Raw genomic sequence first — 12,002 nt, 5'->3', positions numbered from 1 at the left:
CTCTTGTATACCATAAAATAGAACCCCAGTAAAAACTGGGAAATAAGAGTACTGATCCAAACTATTTTTTTTCCTCCTGCGTTTAAATCTTGCGTCGGTGCAGTCACTGCGCCCCTCCCGCTTAATGCCCCCTCACAGCGCCCCACCCTCCGAGCCGTGCCAGAGTGGCCCCCGATTTTTCTCCCCGAGAGTTGGGTCACCCCACATGACACTGCAAGCTGCAAAAAATTTTTTTTCTCTATTTCTTTTCCAGTTTCATTTTTCCTATATATATGTATGTTTATATATATATATATATATATATGTGTGTGTGTGTGTGTTTTTTTAAAAAAAAAGTGCGATTTGCGGACGCTCCCTAGGTTGGCTCCAAGGGAGCGTGTGTCAACGGGCGCGCTGGAAGCGGGGAGGCGGAAGTGGGCGGGAGGCGGCTGCTGTGCGTCAGTGCGAGCGGGGCCGAGGGCTCGAGCGAGGAGCGGGGAAGAGGGCAAAAAAATAATAAAACACTGAACTGAGGGGTGGATAGAATAAAACAACAACAATAAACTAACAACCGGGGAAACGGCACCGACAAACGGACAGTTCTAGAAACGGCCAAACAAGCCCCAGGTAAGAAGCAGCTGGGCCCCCGGGGCCTGTTTCCAGGGAAAATTGGACTTGAAGCGCGATCTTTCTGGGCCCTTCTTCTTCTTCTTAGTGAGGATCCTATTTTTTGGGGGGGGTTTTTTTTGGGCGGGGGGGGGGGGGGGGGGGGGGGCGGGCGGGGTGTGGGGTGTGGGAAAAAAAAACTGATTAATTCTCTGGGGCCATGTATATAAAAAAAAATAAAAAAAGCCACTGGATTGAAGCTGCGCGGAAGCCCGAACCCGTTATTTTTGCACGTTGGCCGCACGCTGCGGGTTTCACTTTTACATTTTGGGTCGTTTTTTGAGTTAAAATTTGCTTCTGAGATGAAATTGTGGAACTTTTTCTTTTTCTCCCTCTCCTGTCAGCTTTTACCAAGTGTTGGATTTCACTGCGTTTGTCAAAGTCTCTCTCTCTCTCTCTCTCCCTTTATTGAGCCGCATTTTAATGCCTCTTTTTTTTTTGAGGGTGCGGATTTTAAGTGACTTCTTTTTCTGATTAAAAAGTTTGGACTCTGCCTAGATTTTTATGTATCATTTTCCAAGGAAGCGTTTTCAGTTCTTAGCCATGGGTTTCCTGTATTTCTTATGTATGTGTCTGTTGTGGATTTTATTTTTCTCTCTCTTGTGTGTTAAGGTTAAAGTTTCAGCTCAGTCCCAGTGCAAGGGGAGCTGGAGTTAACAACATGCTGTTTAATTAAAACAAGTGAAAGGTTGGGGGGGGGGGGATGGTGAGGTTTGGAGGGGCTGGGAGGATGAGGTTGAGGGGTAATGGGGTGGGGCAGTGGACCAAGCCCACTTCTACCTCAGAGTCTGAATGCCCGGGGGCAGGTTGAGTAGTATCGATTGGTTAAAGGGAAGGGCTGTCACTATGCTCAGGGAATGAGATTTCAGGCAGGCACGTTATATTTCCTGTCATATAGAAACTCCATAACAGGCTCACTTCAGATTTTTTTTTCTCTATGATCTAATGGAGTGGAAAAGAGTATAGAAACCCAACATTGCCTCTAAATTGCAGCATAATTATCTATCAGTTGTGTGGTGCTCTCTAATTCACAGCTGTCAGGGCTTGGTAGGACGATCATAACGATAGGACTAATTTCATAAACAAGATTTTGCTTTTGTTATGACTGAAGATTTACCTGCAGCAGATAAAAATGATTTTATTTAAGTTTCAATGAAAATTAAAGGAGAAGGAAACTTTATTTGGATGAATACGTGCGTACTTGAAAATCAGTTTTTATTGTTTCTACAAAAAGATTGATTTTTCTTGGTTGGGGAAATCTATTTTTTGCGTTAGTGATATGCAATGACTTTATGTAAGTAGTACAGAGTAGCACAAAGTCCAGTTCAATGGAGCACTGCTTCTAAAGAGTAATTAACGCTGAGGATTTGGGGAATGGGTGCTGTTCTAGTATTTTACAAACCAAGGAATGGCTCGAGAGAGGGAGATAGGAAAACCTGAGAGTTGAAATCTAGAGACATTATTTAGGTGAGCAGATAGGTGGGGTTGGTGAGTTTTGAGGTCTGTTTTTCCTCTTTAAACGAGGGCTGTCGGTTAAACTAGGACTAGGAAAATAAGCACTATTAAATTTATAGCTTAACTAGCTAAATGACATAATGTAACTACAAATAATTGTTGAATAAAGACTTTACATAAGGTGAGGCCAGCCTAGGATATGGCAGAGCAGGTTGAATGTCTGGACTGCAGAATGTGGAAGTTTATGGAAGGCGAGACTATCCCGAGCAAATACATCTGCTGAAGATGTCTCCGTCTCATCTCCCTGGCTTAGAATCATTGAACTGGGGTGTGAGAAGTCTCCAACACACAAGGGAGTGGGAGGAATTTTTTGGATGGTTTTATCCAGAGTGCAGTCATATCCCAGAAGAAAACACTAAGATAAAAGCAAAATAATGCAGATGCTGGAAATGTGAAACAAAAATAGCTGGAAAAACTCAGCAGGTCTGACAGCATCTGTAGAGAGGAACACAGTTAATGTTTCGAGTCCGTATGACTCTTCATCAGAACTAAGGAAGTAGATAAATTAGGTGAAATATAAGCTGGTAGAGGGGGTTGGGACAGGTAGAGATGAATAGAGGGCCAGTGATAGGTGGAGATTGCCGAAGATATCAAAGACAAAAGGACAAAGGGGTGTTGACGGTGGTGATATTATCTAAGGAATGTGCTAATGGGGACATTAAGGGTAGCAAGCAGGACAAGCAAGTGGCAGATGGCCCTAGTGGGGTTGGGGTGGGGGAAGGGATCGAAATAGGCTAAAAGGTGGAGATAAAACAATAGATTGAAATACATTAAAAAATAGGGAAAAGAAAAATATATATTTTTTAAAAATTATACATTATTTGAAAAAGGGGGATCGGAAAGTGGGTGGGGATGGAGGAGAGAATTCATAATCTGAAGTTGTTGAACTCAATATTAAGTCCAGAAGGCTGTAAAGTGCCTAGTCAGAGAAGTAAATTGTCCGTCCTTGGCCTGCTGCAATGTTCCAGTGAAGCTCAACGCAAACTGGAGGAACAGCACCTCTTCTTCCGATTAGGCACTTTACAGTCTTCCGGACTTAATATTGAATTCAGCAACTTCAGATCATGAACTCTCTCCTCCATCCCCACCCCTTTTCCGATCCCCCCCTTTTCCAATAATTTATAATTTAAAAAAAATATATTTTTCTTTTCCCACCTATTTTTAAACTTATTTCGATCTATTGTTTTATCTCCACCTTTTAGCCTATTTCGATCCCTCCCTCCCCCCCCACCCCAACTAGGGCCAACTGCTACTTGTTTGTCCTGCTTGCTACCCTTAATGTCCCCATTAGCACGTTCCTGAGTTAATATCACCACTATCAACACCCCTTTGTCCTTTTGTCTATGACATCTTTGGCAATCTCTTCTTTGCCTCCATCTATCACTGGCCCACTATCCAGCTCTTTCTGTCCCATCCCCCCTCCGCCAGCTTATATTTCACCTCATTTCTATATTTCCTTAGTTCTGATGAAGAGTCATTTGGAGTAGAAACATTAACTGTCTTCCTCTCCACAGATGCTGTCAGACCTACTGAGTTTTTCCAGTTATTTTTGTTTTTGTCCCAGAAGAAAACACTGATTCAGGAAAGGGAAGATATGACTGTTAGTGATCTAGGTAGGGGGTTTTAGGAGAGATTGGGAAGGAGGCCCCATAGAATCTGGTCCTGTCCAGCAGGTGTAATGCACTTGCTACCTGTGAGGACAAGGAGGAATAGTGCAGAGAGAACAGCCGCAATGCAAGTCAAGACACCATGGCTGAGAAGGCTGTTGGTTGTTGGGGGTAGAGGGAGGTTGGTGAATGTAGAATAGCTATGTGTTATTATTAGGGGATTCTAGGGAGGTAGATAGCATTGTCTGCAGCCAAGGAGGAGAATCTCGAAGGGTGTATTGCCTACCCAGTTTTAGGGTAAGGGATATCAGGTGACTGGAGTGGAACTTGCAAAGTTGTGTGGTGGGAGGGGTGGGTGCTGTAGTTAAATCCAGTTGTCATGGTCCATGTTGGAACAGCGACATGGGAAGGAATAGGATGGAGGCCCTGCTGAAAGAGTACCAAGAGTTAAGCTCTAAATTAAAAAATACAACCTCGAGGGTGGTAATCTCTGGGTTATTGTCTGAATCACTTGCAAATTGGCATAGGAGCAGGCAGATCAGGAGAATTAATATGTAGCTAAAGGGTTGGTGTGGGAAAGCTGGATTCCTTTTCAGAGGACACTGACACCAGTTCTGGGACACAAAGGAGCTGTACCGATGAGGCGCGCTCCACCTGAGTTAGGAAGGGACCTGTGCCTTAGCGGAAAGGGTAAATAGGGAGATGGCAAAGGCTTTTAACTAATGAGGTGGGGAGGGGCAGGAAGAGATCTACAAGAAATGTAAACAGCTTAAATGTAAACAAAATAGGGAAGGAGATTGTAGAAAAGAATACAGTAAGGAAGATCGTTGGCAAAGGAATAGAGAATCAAAATCTGAAAAGATGGTTAAACATAAAGTGAGAGGATATCTTTTTAAAAAAGAAATAAAATGTCTATACAGCAAAGCACGCAATGTTCATAATAAGACAGGGGAGCTGGAGGCAATGATGTGCTGGGAGGAACCAGACCTAGTAGCCGTTACTGAGACATAGTTACAGAAAAATCAGGACTGGAAGTTAAACATTCCAGGGTAAGACGTATTTAGAAGCGATAGCGAGGGAAAAAGGTGAAGTAACTGTACTTACTATGGATAACATAATAGCAGTAGCAAAAAGAGCTATCAACAAGACAAGAATAGATTCCAAATAGATAAAGATAAATGATGACAATGGATCAATCACTAATATCTCTAGTCCAAAGACCACCTAATAGTAGAGAGAGGTGGAGGAAAAAACATGCATCCAAATGAGGGAATTGAGTAAGAAGCATAGAATAATAATCATGGGGGTTTTAACTACCCCAATACGAATTGGTCAGAAAAGGTTGATAAGGGGTAGAATGGAATGGAGTTCCTACAATGTGTACAGGATTCCTTTCTAACGCAATATGTAATGAGCCCAACAAAGGAAGATTGGGACTAATGGATCTAGTAATGGGGAATGAACCACAGTAGATAAGAGAAATAAAATTAGGGAAACATCCAGGCAGTAAGGACCATAATATAGTATACTTGAAGATGATAATAGAAGAGGACATAAGCATGATGAAAACCAAGTTAATAGATTGGAGAAAAGCTGATTTTGAGGGGCTGAAAATAGAACTTAGGAAAATAAAAGAGTAACAATATTGGCAAGAATAGCAATGTAGAACAACAAAGGGAAATGTTTAAAATGGTGTTTAACAGTGTGCAGGAAAATATATTCTGCTTAAAAGAAAGAACAAACTAAACACCAGTGGGACTCCAAAGGCATAAGGGAACAATTGAGGATTAGTAAAGAGGCATATGATAAGTACATAGACAGCAGGAGAATGTATGATGAGAGAATATGAGGAGGTTGGGAGAAAAGTTTAAAAAAAATTAGGGCAAAGAGGAACTGTGAAATTAAATTATCAAGGAACATGAAACAAAACAGTAAAATATCTCTCAGCACATCAATAAAAAAGTGGAGGTTGGGATAGGAATTAAGGGATAGACAGGATAATACTCCAGTTAACGATAGAGAGCTAACAGAAATACTAAATAATTATTTCAATCAGGTATTAATGAGATAGAAGAGGTAGACATGATGAGATGACTAATGAGGTAAGTGCCTTTAAAATAAAAAAGGGGTGTATTGAATAAATTAATCAAGCTGCAAGGATAAAGCCCTGGTCCCCATGTCTTGCATCCACGCATTTTAAAAGAATTTAGGGAAGAGATAGCAGAGGCAGTACTGCACATATCTAATAATTTGTTAGAAAAAAAACTGTGGTGCCAGAGAATTGACAGCCAATTTAATTCTTAAATTTAAGAAGGGGATCAGAGCTGTGCGTATTCTAGACTAGTCAGCTTACCCCTGGTGGTAGGAAAAATAATGGAATCCCCACGAGAGGAGGGAATGAAGAGCATCTAGAAAAGTATAATAATGAATAACATGGATTTCAAAAGAGAAATTCTTGCTTGTGTAAATTTTGTATTCTTAGCAATTAATAATCAATAATTAAAGTACAATTGATTATCAAGCATTCCAGGTCAAACAAAACAAGCTGGCAGTAATAATGTGCCTTATGTCAGTAATTTTTTTTTTTTCAGCCATATGTACCAGCACTCATCTTTTTTTATTCTTTCATGGGATGTGAGTGTCATTGGTAAGGCCAGCATTTGTTGCTCATCCCTAAGTTTCCTTGAGAAGGTGGTGATGAGCTGCTGCCTTGAACCTCTGGAGCCTGTCTAGTGTGGGTACACCCACAGTGCTGTTAGGAAGGGGGACACAGAGACATTGAAGGAGCAGTAATATAGTTCCAAGTCAGGGTCCTGTGTGGCTTGGAGGGGAATTTAGAGGTGGTGGTATTACCATGCATCTGCTGTCCTTGTCCTTCTAGGCGGTAGAGGTTATGGGTTTAGAAGGTGCTGTGGAAGGAGCCTTGGTGACATGTTGCATTGCATCTTGTAGATGATACACACTGCTGCCACTGTGCGTCAGTGGTGGAGGGAGTGAATGTTTAAGGTGGTAGATGGGGTGCCAATCAAGTGGGCTGCTTTGTTCTGGTTGGTATTGAGTTTGAGTATTGTTGGAGCTGCATTCACCCAGGCTATTGAAGAGTTTTCCATCACATGCCTGACTTGTACCTTGTAGATAGTGGACAGACTTTGGGAAGTCAGGAGGTGAGTTACTTGCTGCAGAATTTCCAACCTCTGAATTGTTTTAATAGCTACAGAATTGAAGTAGCTGGTCCAGTTAAGTTTCTGTTAAGTGGTAACTCCTAGCTTGCTAGGAGTTTCAGCATACTAATGTTGCTGAATGTCATGGGGAGTTGGTTGGGTTCTCCCTTGTTGGAAATGGCCATTGCCTGGCCCTTCTGTGGCAAGGGTGTTACTTGCCACTTATCAGCCTAAGCCTGATCACTGTCCAGGTTTTGCTGCATATGGATAGGACTATATCTTCATCTGTGGAATTGCAAATGGTACTGAGCACTGCAATCATCAGCGAGCATCCTTCTGACCTTATGGAGGGAAGGTCATTGATGAAAAGGCTAAAAACGGTCAGGTGTAGGACACCAAAAATCTCCTGTATTAATTTGCTACCTTTCGCTGCTGTACCATCAGTCTTCATGTCTGTACCCTCTGGAACAACTTCTCGAATTTCCTTTGTCATACCACCTCTGTTTTCAAAAACACTCAAAATCGCATTTTCCCAACCAATTTTTTGGCTCCCTGATTGTGATTTTACTATGTTCTTAATTTCTCTCCTATTTTGTAGCCCATTCTTCACACTAAAGCATTTGAGGCATTTCTGTATTTTAGAAGCACTGAAGAAATATTTGTTGTTGACAGTATAGGTTCTGTAACTCAAACTGACATTTTTGCTTTAACCAGTGAACTACTTGTAAGTCCATATGGTGTGTATGTTAGCTTTTTCCATGCATTACAACTTTAACCTACTGAAATCTAATTAGTGAAATTCGTTTTCCAGTTTGGAAAAGTGGGAAAGAGGCCAGACTTGAGTAATGACTTAACTAACAGTTCGTAATTTTTTGAAAAAAAGAGTTTCTCTCATTCTGCTAATCCACAGGGGACAGCTTTTCAATTAAATGTTGAGAAACCATGAAATATTTTACTTAGTGACCTTAAGATAACATTTTCATTGAAAATTGGTTCACCTAAGAACTCAACTCTTGAGTGCACCATGTAGTGTGCTGCTGAGCCAGAAAGATCAAGAAACCCCAGTCCAATCTCTGGGCTGTGCTCTTCACTGTTGCCAGCTAGAGGATTAATGCAGTTTGAAATTGATATTGAGGACTGTCAGGCTACGGACAAGGAAAAGTCAGCCAGCATTTCTGCTCCACTTTGTACTCTGTTGACTCCTGATGGAAAATGCACGTGTGTGTATGTTGGGTGAGGATATGGTCAAGTTTGTCTCTAGTTGCCCCCCACTCTTTCTTCCTACTTTTCCTAAGAGCTTGCTGATGAAACTTTATCAGAAAGAACGATTCTTAACTTCAAAAAGATTGCGGTCAGAGTAATTCAGAAATACTGACAGTCACTCAATAACTAACGCTATGTTATCCAAATTGCTAAACGTCTTTTTTCAGAAACAAACTTAATTGCTCCTTCAGTCTTGTATCAAAGATATTTTTGTATTTTATTGACTGTTGCAGGCTGGTGCAAGAGGTTAGGTTTTGAATCCATTCTTTTTTTGCTGAGGTTCACTTGTGGGTTTTCTCTTTTTTCCCCCAAATCCACACAACATGATCAGGTTGTCTTGAGCGATGTTTCTTTTTTGAACATAGTGCTGAGTTTTGGTTATTGAGTAGTTTGAAATCCAAAAGCAACAACAAAAGGTAATGATTTTTTTCCTTCCATCTCTAAAACCTTTCTGCACAGAAACCATTGAAACTTATGGTTTCACCTTAAATTTGAGATCAGCAAATTTTGTTGTGTTGCCTATTTTTGCAAAATGCTTAATTTGAAACTTAAAATTGTTGTCAGTGGAAAGGAAGATCAGGCGAAGTATGTAACAATTGGCTGATTTTCTATCACCATTTCACACTTCTAGCAAAGGTGAAATTTCCGCTCACTCTCTCCTGGACTGACAGGAAAAATTGCACCCAAATATGGACAAGGGTTGAAAGCTTCACCATGAACTCTTGAGTAGTTTAATCCTAATGTGATCAGCTGTTAGAAGATGAAGCAAAATGTGCCACAGTGTTGGCTTCTCTCTTTTTGGAATACTTAAAGGGTTAAAAAGCAATTTCATTCACACAGAACAGCTCTCTTTTGATACAGCAAGCCTCAGAAACTAAGTTTGGTGTCAGTTTTGATAGGGTAGGTGAATGCTGTGTCCAATACTCTATTTCTTCCAAGATATGAACCTGTAAGTACTGTAAATCTACACCATTTCTTTTGTTCACTTTCATTTACAAATTGTTAAATGCCCTGGTCAGTGATGAAGCCATGGCCTAATGAAATTGGTGTGAAGGCACATTATATAATGTGGAGTCAAAACATAGTTTTGTTTATTTTATGTTTGATCTCTGAGCATGTAATAAATTACTACTACTTCATTTTTCTGATCAAGAGTCATCACGGACCTGAAACGTTAATTCAGTTTCTCTCCTCAGATGCTGCCTGTCTTGCTGAGAAATTCTGGCATTTTCTGTTTTTATTTCAGATTTTCCAGCATCTGCAAAATTTGGTTTTGTATTTTTTTTTTACTAATTTCAGTTGATCTGCTTTGGCCCTTCTTTTCTGACATACCTTGAAAAATTAATTTTCATTCATTTGTTCTCTGAATATTTTTTATAGTTGCAATCATTGAATCTCTTAATTGTCTTTTTTCTAGACTATGTAGTGAAATCTTTAATTTTTCCTTGTGAACCAAACTACACGACACCTGGAAGCATGCTTTAACCAGCGAATTGTACAATGTAGTTTATGTGGACTTATACTTTGCTGTTCTGGCTATACATGTCAGCATCCTAATAACGTTTAATTCACTGCATTGATCAGACATGACTGTTGGTTGTCTTTTCATTGCAAGCTCCCTTTCTAAGTCTTCTCTAGGTAATTCAGTTTTGTAATACTTAACGTTTTTGCTGTCAAATGTAACTTGCTGTACCCCTGCCTAATTCCATGACCAAACTAAATTATTTCCTAAACCTTTTGCAGTGTCTTCAGTCTTTCTTGTTTCTCAATTTGAATGTCCATGGCAAATTAGAAATGCTTTCTCTTGGTTTGAATAGCTTTGTAATTTATATAGATTTGAGACACTTATGGGAATTACTTTCCACCATGCTTTAAATTTGACATTGCATTCAATATATTTTTGATTCCTATTTTCCAGGTAATTTTTTTTTGGATCTTACCATATTCTGTGCTGAGGATTTCATTGTTTTGCTGGAGATGCTTCTATGTAAAAGCACAAACCAAATTGACCAAGTCTGTTATTTTTCTACCAGGGCAGTAATTTGGATTGTAGTTGGACATAAAACAGGCTATATAATGAAAATGTTTTGTCCACCTAACATTTTGATTGCTTTTATAATTTATGCATAAGTCTTGGTTATTTTGAAAGACTTTAACATTTGTTTTGAAAGATATAACTGCTGTAAGAGTATTTTTATTTCTGGGATTGTTACATGTCATTGCACTGCAGGTGATGAGGTTTAAAGCAGTAAAACTTTTGAACATAATGGATATATTCACAATGGTTATGCATTAGGGCTGCCTTCATAGCGTTTTCCCATGCTCAGTATTTGGACCACTCTTGTAAATGGACCATTCTCCCTATGAACTGAACTGTGAAGTTTGTTGTTGTTTTTGTGGGTATTGACATGAAGTCGTGTTGTGTCCTTTGAATAGCAGAAGAATAGCAGTCTTAAATGAGCCATGCAGATTACTCCGTAGACTGCAATTGAAGATTAAACTAGGAGGAAGTTAGTGCAGCAGATTTTACTTGATTACAAAACTTGGTGATCATGTCTTCAGGGCACAGCATGTCTTTAACCTAATAATATAGAATCTGTACTGCAATCATAGTCGTGAGGTTGATCTATGTTCATGGAGTCTCCATGCGTCCATCTCAACTTGGATATAGTACTGTGTGGGTGGGAAAAACTGAAGAGCTGGCAATCAGGCCCCCTCATGAGGATTGCAAGTCTCTACTTTCAAAGATCTAACTTGTGAATTCCCTCAAAAGCCTCTCTAAATGGGACTGCCATGTTGACTGCACACCTCCCAATGATTAATCTCTTCAACTCATACTTCCCAAACCTGCACTCTAGCATCTAATTACTGGCACAATTTCAACTCTTCACAAATGGTTAGCTTCATTGAGCTGTCATTGTCCCTGGGTTTCCCTGCATTCCAGTCTCCTGGCTGCATCAAGCCATAAATGACTCCCAGGGCTGATTCTGAGCCCTAACCCTTTCCAGATCTAGTGACCCTTTGTCACCTTCCCATGACTTCTCTCAAGCCCTCACTACCTGGAAACTGCCAATTGCAGCACTTTTGCTGCTTGGAACCTCTTCTTCTATCTCCTCTCCCAATGGTTTCTCCCCTGGTGATTCCTACTGATGGTCTCCTCTGGTGGTTCCTTTCTGGATGGTCTTTCTCCCTCTGGGTTCTCTCTTTCTGTACTAGGACTCCCCTTGTTTTGGCACTACAACTGGGTTCCGTGATTGTTGTTTTCGCTGCACACAGGCACATTACAGATGTCTAGGACGGCCGAGCCCTTTCACTGCAAACAAAGCTAGCATGAAACATGAGCAGCCTGTCACCCCGCTGTACTTCGTGCATGCGTTGGAGTTCTTGGGCCTGCTGGGGAATGGAGCTCTTGCCTTCTGCACAGAGTATGAAAGAACCCCACAATGTTTGAGATAATGAACTATAGTTTTGAACAAGCAAAACTACAATGTCATTAATTCTATTTATTACACAGGAGATTTAAAACCCAATCAACTTTACTTTTCTAGTTGATAATGGAAATTAGTTGCAAATTTATTTTTCCACTAATGTCAAATCAGGAGACAAACCAGCACAGGATATGACTTGAACCAGGCCCTAAATCCCGACATTACTGGCACCCTCGACTGGGTGTAAAGAGGAAATTCCCCCTTGGTGACTCCATTGTTACTGTCTTGTCTTTCATCTGCCCTTGTTCTGAGGATAGACAACCATGAACAATCTTTCTTTCCTGATTTCTATTCTCTGCTGCCCTGGCTGCCTGTCCCATGGA

General features: G+C 40.5%; 1 protein-coding gene across 5 annotated transcripts in view; it reads left to right on the top strand.

Annotated features, from left to right (window-relative positions):
* Positions 1 to 431: 431 nt before the first annotated feature.
* Positions 432 to 12,002, top strand: part of LOC121294060 (signal transducer and activator of transcription 5B-like) — a 170,207-nt gene continuing 158,636 nt past the window's right edge. For all 5 annotated transcript variants that reach the window (XM_041217607.1, XM_041217610.1, XM_041217601.1 and 2 more), the window contains exon 1: positions 432 to 606. The gene's annotated coding sequence lies outside the window, so the exon portion shown is untranslated. The remainder of the gene's footprint in view (positions 607 to 12,002) is intronic.

This window comes from Carcharodon carcharias, chromosome 23 (assembly GCF_017639515.1).
Source record: "Carcharodon carcharias isolate sCarCar2 chromosome 23, sCarCar2.pri, whole genome shotgun sequence".
NCBI classification, from domain to species: domain Eukaryota; kingdom Metazoa; phylum Chordata; class Chondrichthyes; order Lamniformes; family Lamnidae; genus Carcharodon; species Carcharodon carcharias.
This window is presented reverse-complemented; position numbering and strand designations above follow the sequence as displayed.